Source organism: Bufo gargarizans, chromosome 2, assembly GCF_014858855.1.
Source record: "Bufo gargarizans isolate SCDJY-AF-19 chromosome 2, ASM1485885v1, whole genome shotgun sequence".
Classification (NCBI taxonomy): domain Eukaryota; kingdom Metazoa; phylum Chordata; class Amphibia; order Anura; family Bufonidae; genus Bufo; species Bufo gargarizans.
In genome coordinates this window covers 250,865,743-250,879,622 of record NC_058081.1, presented here as the reverse complement: position 1 = coordinate 250,879,622, position 13,880 = coordinate 250,865,743, and the positions used below count along the sequence as shown (strand labels likewise).

Here is a 13,880-nt window from a genome sequence, read left to right as displayed (position 1 = left end):
GTCTCTGTGCCTTTTTTACATCTCAATGGTCCACTGTGGACTCTGTACGAACTATGCTGCATCACTTTGTTCTTTTTCTTTATTTCTGTATTATTGAAAAATGTGCACGTAATGTGCTAATAAAATCTAAATCTACAGTTTAAAAAAAACTAAAAAAAACAACCAAAAAAAAAAAACAAAAAACACTATTCTGTCCTCCAGGACGGTTAGATATGGTGGTCTGCAAGATAGTGCCTGGATCTCCCCCAATCTCCTAGATGAGGTAATAGCAATCAGGAAAGCGGTCTTTAGGGAGAGTAACCTAAGAGGGATTTCATTAATGGGCTAAAAATGAGGATCTATGAGTACCGAGAGCACCAGATTAAGGTCCCAAGGAGGAACAGTGGATCTAACCAATGGCTTTAATCTATAGGCTCCCTTAAAGAAACGTCTGATTAAACCTATGTCAGCTAATTTCACATCCATGAAGGCGCTAAGGGCCGCCACCTGGACCTTTAGGGTACTGACCCCTAATCCACCTTTCTGCAGGAAATCCAGAATTACTTAGGGCATAAAGCATTCCTACCGGCCAAGGCCCTGAAAATGCATCTACTCTCAAAGGATTGTCATTGTAGGATAGAGAATAGAATTGATCTACCTGCCTATTTGTTCTGGAAGCAAAGAGGTCCAAGATTGGGGTTCCCCATCTGCTGCATATTGCGCGGAATATATCTTCTTGTTTAAAGACCACTCTCCTGGTTTCAGACTCTTTCTGCTCAGAAAATCCGCCAGGGCATTTTCTTCTCCTTTTAGATGGACTGCTGAAATTTAACTTTTAACTAGCGTTTTTGATCCCAGGAGAATAGCTGGAACGCCGCCTCCCGCTTTTCGTGCCGCCCTATTGGTTTATATAGGCTACTGTGGTTTTGTTGTTTGACAGAATCGATACTGGCATGTAACAAGGTTTGTATGTGGTAGACGAACGCTCATTGTATCAGGATCTGTGAGTAACAAATACATGAAGCATTGCTGATAACTATTGATTAAAGAAAGCGCTTTACTAATTAGGGATCAACCGATTATCGGATTTACCGATATTATCGGCCGATATTGAGGATTTTGAACGCTATCGGTATTTATTTTGCCGATATTCCGATAGCGTATGGGGAACACAGATCGCGCTGCTGACAGCGCTGTCCGTGTTCCCCTTAGTAGCACAGGGAAGAAGGAAGCAGTGTCTCCTCCCCCTGTGCTGCTGCTGCCGCTGCCACCAGTGGGAGGACAGGGGACAGGAGGAGGGGAGGAGCTATGGCCACTGCGCCACCAATGAAGATTAATCTATCATTTATTCATATACAGGAGGCGGGAGCTGGCTGCAGAATGACATAGCCGGCTCCCGACCTCTATGAGCTGTAGCTGCGATCTGCGGTAGTTAACCCCTCAGGTCCCGCTACAGCTCATAGAGGTCGGGAGCCGGCTATGTCATTCTGCAGCCAGCTCCCGCCTCCTGTATATGAATAAATGATAGATTAATCTTCATTGGTGGCGCAGTGCGCCCCCCTCCCCCCAGTATTAGACATTGGTGGCGCAGTGCGCCCCCCCAAGTATTAAGCATTGGTGGCGCAGTGCGCCCCTCCACAGGATCCCCTCTCCCCTGCTCCTCCGATCGGTGCCCCAGCAGTGTAATGCTGGGGCTCCGATCGGTTACCATGGCTGCCAGGACGCTATTGAAGCCCTGGCTGCCATGATAAGCTCCATGCTGCTGTGTGCACAAAGCACACAGCAGCAGGGACAGTGTGAGCTCCTATTCACCCTGATAGAGCTCTATCAGGGTGAATAGGACAAGGGTTCTAGTCCCTAAGGGGGCTAAAAGTTAGTAAAAAAAAAAAAAATATAACATAAATAAAAAAAAAAGTTACAAAAAATAAAATAAAACCCCAAAATATTAAGTATAAATGAAAAAGAAAGATTTACAAAAAAAAAAAATACACATTAACAATAAACATTAATTATCAGCAGATTTGTGGGAATTTTAATTTTTTTTTTCAAAAATGAAAATTCCCAGAATATCGGTATAAATTATCGGCTATCGGCCTGAAAGTTCACAAATTATCGGTATCGGCCCTAAAAAATCAATATCGGTCGATCCCTAAATATAATATATGCGCATTACATACAAGTTAACTGGCAAACAATACAATAAGCCATTTAACTACAAGGGAAGATTGGAGAAGACTGTTAGGATGTTTTATAAGTTTGTTACCAATTAAGAGAACCTTACAATTCGGTTAAGGCTCCTTTCACACTACCGGTTTTTGCGGATCCGTCATGGATCTGCAAAAACGCTTCCGATACAATTATACAACCGCATGCATCAATCATGAACGGATCCGGTTGTATTAATGTCTTGAACACTATTGAAAGTCAATGGGGGATGGATCAGTTTTCTATTGTGCCAGATTGTGTCAGAGAAAAAAGATCCGTCTCCATTGACTTACATTGTGTGCCAGGACGGATCCGTTTGGCTCCGCTTCGTCAGGCAGACAGCAAAACGATGCAGGCAGCGTTTTGGTGTCCGCCTCCAGAGCGGAATGGAGACAGAACTGAGGCAAACTGATGCATTCTGAGCGGATCCTTTTCCATTCAGAATGCATTAGGGCAAAACTGATCCGTTTTGGACCGCTTGTGAGAGCCCTGAACGGATCTCACAAACAGAAAGCCAAAACGCCAGTGTGAAAGTAGCCCAACACCGAAGAGAGATACAATTGACAAATATCAACTGACACTACTAACTGCACACCAAAGTGAAGAACTACAAGACACGGAAACAGTGTTTTAAAAATTTTTTTATGCACCTGTATTCCTTTGCCATGAGCGTGGATGCAGCCCCTGGAAAGTGCTGGCAATCACAGATTCAACAACTTGAAAAAGTCCAGCTTCAATTGCCAAAGTAGAAAAAAAAAGTATCTTTATTTCAGCGACTTTGTAAGAATAACCGGACAAATTGTTAAGCTTTTCGGACCATTTAAGTGGGGGGTCATTCTTCATGACAATACAAGACTTAACTGACCATGCTATATACCGTATTTTTTGCCCTATAAGAAGCACTCCTCCCCCCAAAAAACGAACAAAAATAGTACTGCGTCTTATGGGGCGAATGCTGCAATTTTACACTGATACATCGCTGGAGCGCTGCTACACAGCGCAGCTGGCGTATGCATCAGCGGGAGGGAGGAGGGGCCTATATCTTGTTTTGTAATGGCAGCGAGACCCGGTGCAGTAACTGTATTCTACTACACTGAGCCCCGCTCACTGTAGTAATCACATAGGCAATGTTAAATTGTCAATTCATTCATCCAGGTTGTAGTACGGTACTTACTACTTACTTCCATAGCAGGCAGAAGGCGGCAGCGTAACTCACTACGTCACGCGCCTGCTCCGCCCACTTTATAAATGAAGCAGGCGTAGTGAGTTACGTTGCCGCCTCCCGCCCGGCCTCCTGCCTGCTAGGGAAGCTAGTAGTAAGTACTGTACTACAACCTGGATGAATAAATTTACAGTTTAACATTGCCTATATGATTACAACAGTGAGCGGGGCTCAGTGTAGTACAATACAGTTACCGCACCGGGCCCCGCTGTCATTACAAAACAAGATGCTGACCCCCACCCCCTGTATTGGGGGTCATTCACTACACAGGGACACTATTATGGGGGGGGGGGGGGAATCTGTGGATGACACATAGCATAAGATGCTATGTGTCATCCACAGATCCCCCCCCCCCCCATAGCAGTGTCATCCACAGATTCCCCCTCCCCCCCCCCCAATAGCAGTGTCGTACCATCCACAGATCCTCCCACCATAGCAGCGTCGTGCCATCCTCAGATCTAAAACATTTACTGATTATCATGTGCTCAAAACATATACACCTGGCAGGTGTCATGGTGGGGACACATCCGGATTGTGTGCACAGGGTATAGAGTGATGGCCCCTGAGAGAGGAGGCGATCATAGAAGGAAATTATTAAATAGGGAGGCTTACTGGATGTTCCAGTTGGCCACACGCTATCCGCAGGGTTTAAAGAGAAGATGTGATCTTATTCTGCAATATTAATAGCATATCATTTTTATGTATCCACTTTTGTGTTGTGCCAATGCATTGTGCTGCTTTAATGATATTGAATTTTTACTTATATGTATTTTTATGAAGTTTAAATGAAGCACATATATTTGTACAATTTTTTCTAGTATTACATGTGATTTTAAATCATGCTGTTTGTGCCTCCCCCTTCACCTGTTCCTAATTAGGAGCCTTATTGGTGTGGATGTGGGGGGATGGTATATATAGCATGGTCAGTTAAAGGGCTTCTGTCACCCCACTAAAGTCTTTTTTTTTTTTTTTGGGCTACTTATAATCCCTATACTGCGATATATCAATCTATAATGCTATTACTCATTTTGGTTCAGTAGTTAAATTAAAAAAAAACTGACTTTTATAATATGCAAATTACCTGTCTACCAGCAAGTAGGGCGGCTACTTGCTGGTAGCAGCTGCATCCTCCTTTCATAAAGACGCCCCCTCCTCATGTTGATTGACAGGGGCAGTGAACGCGCTCGTCATCTGCTGGCCCTGTCTGCGTTCAAAATCTAGCGCCTGCGCCGTACCTGTCTTCAGTTGACGCAGGCACACTGAGAGGACGACGCTCGCTCGGCCGCTCCTTCCTCAGTGCGCCAGGTGTAGATGTGATGTCATCGTCGCAGGTGCATTGAGGATGGAGCGACCGAGCGAGCGTCCTCCTCTTAGTGCGCCTGCGCCGACTGAAGACAGGTACGGCGCAGGCGCCAGATTTTGAATGCAGACAGGGCCAGCAGAGGACGAGAGCGTTCGCTGGCCCTGTCAATCAACATGAGGAGGGGGCGTCTTTATGAAAGGAGGATGCGGCTGCTACCAGCAAGTAGCCGCCCTACTTGCTGGTAGACAGGTAATTTGTATATTATAAAAGTCCATTTTTTGAATTAACTACTGAACCAAAATGAGTAATAGCATTATAGATTGATATATCGCAGTATAGGGATTATAAGTAGCCCAAAAAAATAATAATAAAGACTTTAGTGGGGTGACAGAAGCCCTTTAAGTCTTGTATTGTCATGAAGAAGGACCCCCACTAAAATGGTCCGAAACGTGTAACAATTTGTCCTGTTATTTTTACAAAGTCGCTGAAATAAAGATACTTTTTTCTACTTTAGCAAGTGAAGCTGGACTTTTTCAAGTTGTTAAATATATGAATTTTTTATATGAACATTATATATGCGAGAGCTCCGCATTTAAAGGGGTCGTGATCATATAATCGGGTGTATGAATTCAGGTGATTTTTATTCATATTTATGTATTGTTTCTTAGTGTGTTGTATTATATACTTGAATTAGTAAAGTTATATGCAAATTACTTACTGAGAGTCAGCCATTTTTTTGAATTTTTTGTGCTTCAGGATTAGATCTGGAAGTAGAGGGCTTCTGAGGGATTACAGCCATCTTTGCTTCAATGGCGGTGCTAACTTCCTCTATTATAAGAGATTTTAGGCTATCCACCAGAGATGGGGCTTCCTCACACATGATCTTATCTGTACACTATTGGCAAAGGTTTTTTTTCTACATGGCCGGCTAACTGCTTCTTGCAGATGGCACTTTTTTTCTTTAACCACTTCAGCCCCGCTAGCTAAAACCCCCTTCATGACCAGAGCACTTTTTACACTTCGGCACTACACTACTTTCACCGTTTATCGCTCTGTCATGCAACTTACCACCCAAATGAATTTTACCTCCTTTTCTTCTCACTAATAGAGCTTTCATTTGGTGGTATTTCATTGCTGCTGACATTTTTACATTTTTTGTTATTAAATCGAAATGTAACGATTTTTTTGCAAAAAAATGACATTTTTCACTTTCAGCTGTAAAATTTTGCAAAAAAAACGACATCCATATATACATTTTTCGCTAAATTTATTGTTCTACATGTCTGATAAAAAAAAAAAATGGTTTGGGTAAAAGTTATAGCGTTTACAAACTATGGTACAAAAATGTGAATTTCCGCTTTTTGAAGCAGCTCTGACTTTCTGAGCACCTGTCATGTTTCCTGAGGTTCTACAATGCCCAGACAGTAGAAAACCCCCACAAATGACCCCATTTCGGAAAGTAGACACCCTAAGGTATTCGCTGATGGGCATAGTGAGTTCATAGAACTTTTTATTTTTTGTCACAAGTTAGCGGAAAATGATGATTTTTATTTTAATTTTTTTTTTTCTTACAAAGTCTCATATTCCACAAAAAATAAAAAATTCTAGGAACTCGCCATGCCCCTCACGGAATACCTTGGGGGGTCTTCTTTCCAAAATGGGGTCACTTGTGGGGAAGTTATACTGCCCTGGCAATTTAGGGGCCCATATGTGTGAGAAGAACTTTGCAATCAAAATGTGTAAAAAATGGCCTGCGAAATCTGAAAGGTGCACTTTGGAATATGTGCCCCTTTGCCCACCTTGGCTGCAAAAAAGTGTCACACATCTGGTATCGCCGTACTCAGGAGAAGTTGGGGAATGTGTTTTGGGGTGTCATTTTACATATACCCATGCTGGGTGAGAGAAATATCTTGGCAAAAGACAACTTTTCCCATTTTTTTTATACAAAGTTGGCATTTGACCAAGATATTTTTCTCACCCAGCATGGGTATATGTAAAATGACACCCCAAAACACATTCCCCAACTTCTCCTGAGTACGGCGATACCACATGTGTGACACTTTTTTGCAGCCTAGATGCGCAAAGGGGCCCAAATTCCTTTTAGGAGGGCATTTTTAGACATTTGGATCCCAGACTTCTTCTCACACTTTCGGGCCCCTAAAAAGCCAGGGCAGTGTAAATACCCCACATGTGACCCCACTTTGGAAAGAAGACACCCCAAGGTATTCAATGAGGGGCCTGGCGAGTTCATAGAATTATTATTTTTTTGCATAAGTTAGCGGAAATTGATTTTTTTTTTGTTTTTTCTCACAAAGTCTCACTTTCCGCTAACTTAGGACAAAAATTTCAATCTTTCATGGACTCAATATGCCCCTCAGTGAATACCTTGGGGTGTCTTCTTTCTGAAATGGGGTCACATGTGGGGTATTTATACTACCCTGTCTTTTTAGGGGCCCTAAAGCGTGAGAAGAAGTCTGGAATATAAATGTCTAAAAATGTTTACGCATTTGGATTCCGTGAGGGGTATGGTGAGTTCATGTGAGATTTTATTTTTTGACACAAGTTAGTGGAATGTGAGACTTTGTAAGAAAAAACAAACAAAAAAATATATATATTTCCGCTAACTTGGGCCAAAAAAAATGTCTGAATGGAGCCTTACAGGGGGAGGTGATCAATGACAGGGGGGTGATCACCCATATAGACTCCCTGATCACCCCCCTGGTAAGGCTCCATTCAGACGTCCGTATGATTTTTACGGATCCACTGATACATGGATCGGATCCGCAAAACACATGCGGACGTCTGAATGGAGCCTTACAGGGGGGTGATCAATGACAGGGGGTGATCAGGGTGATTACCCCCCTGTCATTGATCACCCCCCCCCCTGTAGGGCTCCATTCAGACGTCCGTATGATTTTTACGGATCCATGGATCGGATCCGCAAAACACATGCGGACGTCTGAATGGAGCCTTACAGGGGGGTGATCAATGACAGGGGGGTGATCAATGACAGGGGGGTGATCAGGGAGTGTATATGGGTGATCACCCCCCTGTAAGGCTCCATTCAGACGGCCGCATGTGTTTTGCGGATCCGATCCATGTATCCGTAAAAATCATACGGACGTCTGAATGGAGCCTTACAGGGGGGTGATCAATGACAGGGAGTGTATATAGGTGATCACCCCCCTGTCATTGATCACCCCCCCTGTAAGGCTCCATTCAGACGTCCGTATGATTTTTACGGATCCATGGATACATGGATCGGATCCGCAAAACACATGCGGACGTCTGAATGGAGCCTTACAGGGGGTGATCAATGACAGGGGGTGATCAGGGTGTGTATATGGGTGATTACCCGCCTGTCATTGATCACCCCCCCTGTAAGGCTCCATTCAAACGTCCGCATGTGTTTTGCGGATCCGATCCATGGATCCGTAAAAATCATACGGACGTCTGAACGGAGCCTGACAGGGGGGTGATCAATGACAGGGGGGTGATCAGGGAGTTTATATGGGGTGATCATGGGTGATCAGGGGTTTATAAGGGGTTAATAAGTGACGGGGGGGGGGGGTGTAGTGTAGTGTGGTGTTTGGTGCGACTGTACTGAGCTGCCTGTGTCCTCTGGTGGTCGATCCTAACAAAAGGGACCACCAGAGGACCAGGTAGCAGGTATATTAGACGCTGTTATCAAAACAGCGTCTAATATACCTGTTAGGGGTTAAAAAAATCAGATCTCCATCCTGCCAGCGAGCGATCGCCGCTGGCAGGCTGGAGATCCACTCGCTTACCTTCCGTTCCTGTGAGCGCGTGTGCCTGTGTGCGCGCGTTCACAGGAAATCCCGGCCCTCGCGAGATGACGCGTATATGCGTCGTCGTGCGCAGGGCTGCCGCCTCCGGACCGCACATCTGCGTTAGGCGGTCCGGAGGCGGTTAATAAAAGGTTTCCCACTTTTGCTGGCATCTCTGCCCTACAATAAAGAATTAACTCCCTCAGCAAGGGGCTGATTTAAAAAGAAGGGGAACCTTCACCACAAAAAATGACCCCAAGTGCACATAGAAAAAAACTAACCCAGGAGGAGGCTCATTATCACGAGTCTCAGGCCCTGGAGCGATGCTATGCCGGCTTCCTCCCCCAGCAACCTTACCAGAAGGCGCACCAATACCCAGAGCTGCCTGCCACACGCAGGACTTGGGCTAAGGCGGACGGAAGGACCCTTATCTCATCCCGGAGCCCGTCGCCTGACATCAGCCCTCCTGACACCCGTCAGGGCAACTCACACCAAGGCTTAGCGAGATCCTGAGCAGGAGGGAACCCCTGACGCATTTCTCCACTTTATCCCAAGGGACAGGAAACAACTGGACAAGGTAAAGGGGAGGAAGCTTTTAAACCTTTGTTTCTCCAAGTTGTTTCCTGTCCCTGGGAGGCAGGTACCTCCTGCTTAGTGTCGTTGGGGAGGCATATGGAAAATAAAAATTAGCGCTGACACACTTCATATATCATCGATTGGTGCTTGTTTGAGCAGGACCCGTAAGGTGGATTTACACGGCCTGATATTTGGGCTGACTATTCTAATCCGCCCGCCTAAATGTGCTGAAGATAACTTGATGAGACGCTCGTTCATCGAGTGAAATGATCATAGGTGCGGACATCTCAGTCATCATTTCCGGACAGCAGGTCGTGCAGTCTAAACAGTACTCTGCTGCCTACTTAACAAGCAGCCCACTTAACACTTCCTTTCCAACAATCAGTTGCTCCTCGGTATGTGTAAATGCACCTTTAGACTGTGATGGAATTATCTTAAGCTGGCCATACACATTAGATCTATATCAGACAAATCTCCTGATTTTACCCTGCCATCTAAAGTGTACAGCCTATGTCGGGGGACATGACAATTTAAAGGGGTATTCCAGTAAAGTAACTTAATTTTTGAAAAACTGCATTAAGGCTGCAACCCAACAAGAACCCATACCTACACATATAACCAGAGCTTTATTTTACCTTGCAATCCATTTGTCCTGTTCCTGTGTGAGCCTGCAACACCCTGAGAGTATCATGGCGCCTGATCTTCTCTCACAGAACTACAATCCCCACAATCCCTAGCTTTCCTGCTGTGAGTACTGATGTTTACTGATTGGCTGCCTGATATACAGTCCGGCCACGCCCCCTCTACTCAGTAATCACCAGCACTGACACTCCCTTTGTTTCACAAGACATTTAGGCTAAATGCACCCGATCAGGATTGTGTGCGGATTTTCCGCACAGATTTGCGTGCGGAAAATCCGCACCGTAGGTCATGTACATTGTATTCTATGAGAATTTGAAATTCTTAATGCACATGATGCAGATTTTTTCCGGGCGGATTTTAAAATCCGCAGCATGTCAATTTATTTTATTTTTCCTGACCGGATTTTCTTCATTCACTTAGTAAAATCCGCATGCGGAAAATCCGAACCGAATCCGCACGCAAATCCGCACCAATTAATGCGGATTGACCACACAGATTTGCCTGCGAACACCTGCGGATTTCAGTGCGGATTCTCCGCACATGAATCCTGAACGTGTGCATGTACCCTTAGCTACAGAATTGATAGCAACACACTGAGCATGCTCGACCTAACAAAGGCTCAGAACTACAGGTCGATGCCATGGTAATTTATGAGGAAACACAGTGGGTAGCGGAGAGAGAAGACTACTTTTATAACTGCTGAACGGTAGATATTTAAAGTTTACATTATATTAGGTAATTATTGATGATGATTTAGTCTAAAACATAAGTTATATTTATGGTAACCAGAATACCCCTTAAATGTCCATGCTGTGACTGGATAATAAAAAGGTTTATGTCTTATTACCCAAAGAAAAAACACTTTCCCTCACTTTTAGGTAATTTGCTCAGGCTTGGGATGCATTGGTTTAGTGTGTGGTAGCACTTGTGAGGCATGAGCGTTGCAGGTGTCCTATACACGAGTATGATCTGGTAATAGTGCATATGTTCAGACACTTCACACAGGGACCCTTGCAGTTAGGTCCCATCCCTGGATATATGTGCCAGCACACCTGCTATACCTAAACATCATGCAATATTCAGAATGTAAAGCAACTGAGCCTTGTAAATACCATATTTATACACAGTAGCTAAACTGTACGGGCCAGAACCCAGAGCAAACTACACAACCAGAACAAACTACACAACCAGAACCAGAATAAACTACACAACCAGAACCAGGATAAACTACACAACCAGAACCAGAATAAACTACACAACCAGAACCAGAATAAACTACACAACCAGAACCAGAATAAACTACACAACCAGAACCAGGATAAACTACACAACCAGAACCAGAATAAACTACACAACCAGAACCAGGATAAACTACACAACCAGAACCAGGATAAACTACACAACCAGAACCAGGATAAACTACACAACCAGAACCAGAATACACTACACAACCAGAACCAGAATAAACTACACAACCAGAATAAACTACACAACCAGAACCAGAATAAACTACACAACCAGAACCAGGATAAACTACACAACCAGAACCAGAATAAACTACACAACCAGAACCAGAATAAACTACACAACCAGAACCAGAATAAACTACACAACCAGAACCAGAATAAACTACACAACCAGAACCAGAATAAACTACACAACCAGAACCAGAATAAACTACACAACCAGAACCAGAATAAACTACACAACCAGAACCAGGATAAACTACACAACCAGAACCAGACTACCAGAGGCAATAATTGATAAGGGCTCTATTAGAAAGAATGATGTTTGGGCCATAATCATGCTGCCAATCAGACAATAAATGAGCAAACGCTTGTCTGTCAGCTGATTTGCATCACACATCAGAGATGTGCTGCCGATAATCAATAGAACTGAATGAGGGAGGAATGACAGCGGTAACCTGCCTGTGTAATCAGCCAGTACTAACGAGTGTCAATCAACGTGTTTAATGTCCATCAGTGCTCGTCCTGTCCGAATATCAGGCAGTCTAAAAAAGCCTTTATACTCACAAAAGGAGATAGACCTAATTTAAAGATAACAATATTTCAAAAGATAAGCAAGAGCCAACATGACTGGTCAGGTGCATTGAAACTGAGAGCATGGAATTCTGGGTACACTTTCTTTTGCCTCTAAAATGTTAGTAGCCGATGTACATCTCTCTTGTCAAGTTGCAGCCTGCTTACTGAGGAGCACAACACCCATACAGCATTTGTCATTATTAGTGTTGAGCGAATTGTCGAAGTCGATTGGCTCAAAACTTCGTTTTAATGATGTACGTAGACCCGTCTCCGCACAGCATTAAAACGCATGGGCTCCGGCGAGGTGAACAGAAAGAGACTTAAGTGAATACCTTTGGCCATCGATTTTTAAGCTTGAAATCCATTTTACAACATGGATCTGAAGTCTGCTTCAGTACCGGCTGTCACGTCAGTACCTAAGCAGACTTCGGATCCAAGTTTAAATATCAAATCCCTAAGTTATTCATCGAAGTCCCACAAGACTTTGTTAATAATGAATTTGCCTTGCCAAAGCCCATACATTTGAATGCTGTATGGAGACGAATCTCCGTACAGCATTCAAACGAAGTTTTGAACTAATTGACTTCAGATCTAGGATCCGAAGCTCGATTTTGTCAACACTAGTCATTATGCATCACTCCCACTGTTCAATAACACAAATTAAAAGCAGTGAAATTAGAGATTACTCCAAAACTCAAAAGTGTGTGCCCAGAGTCAGGGGTATACATTGGTTCAACCCTACAGCACTGGTGCAACCTGTACAGCTGCACAGGGGCACTACTATCTTCATACTTACCTGCATTCTGACACTCCGACAAACCTGCAGTAAAATACATTGAAAGGACCTTTCTTTGAGTCCTCTCGAAGGATCGACCGATATTGATTTTTTAGATCAGATACTGATACCAATAACCTGTGAACTTTCGGGTCGATAACTTATACCGATATTATGTGCATTATTTTTATTTATTTTTTTATGGCGCTCAGCACATAGATTTTATTTTATTTTTTAAAATATTTTAATAGTTTAGACTTGTCAGACGTGGCAATATGCGATATGTTTATTTATATATTTTATATGTAAAATTGGGAAAGGGGGTGATTTACACGTAATATTTAGGTGTTTTTTTTTTTTTTTTACTTTTTTATGTATTTTAAACTTTTTATTTAATAACCATTTCCCCCCTTAGAGGCTAGAACCTGGGATCTTTTAATCCCTGTCCTATTCACCCTAATAGAGCTCTATTAGGGTGAATAGGATTTCACACTCTCCCTGCTGTCCTGTGGATAGTACACACAGCAGCAGGGAGATTACCATGGCAGCCAGGGCTTCAGTAGCGTCCTAGCTGCCATGGTAACTGATCGGAGCCCCAAGATTACACTGCTGGGGCTCCGATCAGAAGCTGCTAATGCCACCAATGAAGAGGAGGGGACCCTGTGGCCACTACCAACAATGACTTTAATATTGGGGGGTTGGGGGCCCACTGCGCCACCAATGATTTTAATACTGGGGGGGTGGGGGCGCACAGCGCCACTAATGATTTTAATACTGGGGGGGTGGGGGCGCACAGCGCCACCAATGATTTTAATACTGGGGAGGGTGCACTGCGCCACCAATAATAATTAACGTTTAATACAGGAGGCGGGTGTGTCGGCGCAGAACCACATAGCCGGCACCCTGCCTCTAACAGGGAGCTGCGATCAGCGGCAGCAGTTAACCCCTCAAGTGCGGCATCTGAGGGGTTAACTGCCGCTGATCGCAGCTTCCTGTCATATAGGATGGGCACCGCCTTCCGTATTTGTATTAGCGTTAATTATCATTGGTGGCGCAGTGCGCCTGCCCCTCCTCCTCCCGTCTCTCCTCTTTGGCAGTGCGGCACAGGCGGGAGGGAAAGAGCGACTACTCCTCTCCTGTGCTGCTGAGGGAACAGGGGCGCGCTGGACGCATTATTGGCATGGTTAGATACCGATAACTTTAAAAACCGATAATATCGGTAACTCACTAGTACTCTCCATTATATGAATGAGCTCAGGAGCCCTGTCAATGTATTTTACTGCTGGTTTGTGGGAGCACAGCATCAGAATGCAATTAAGTATGAAGATAAAAATTACATAGCCGAACT

The 13,880-nt window shown here is 44.1% G+C and overlaps 1 protein-coding gene across 2 annotated transcripts in view; it reads right to left on the bottom strand.

The window, feature by feature from the left end:
• The window catches only part of GRAMD4 (GRAM domain containing 4), a 165,457-nt gene that overhangs the window by 110,837 nt on the left and 40,740 nt on the right, over window positions 1-13,880 (bottom strand). The window lies entirely within an intron of this gene.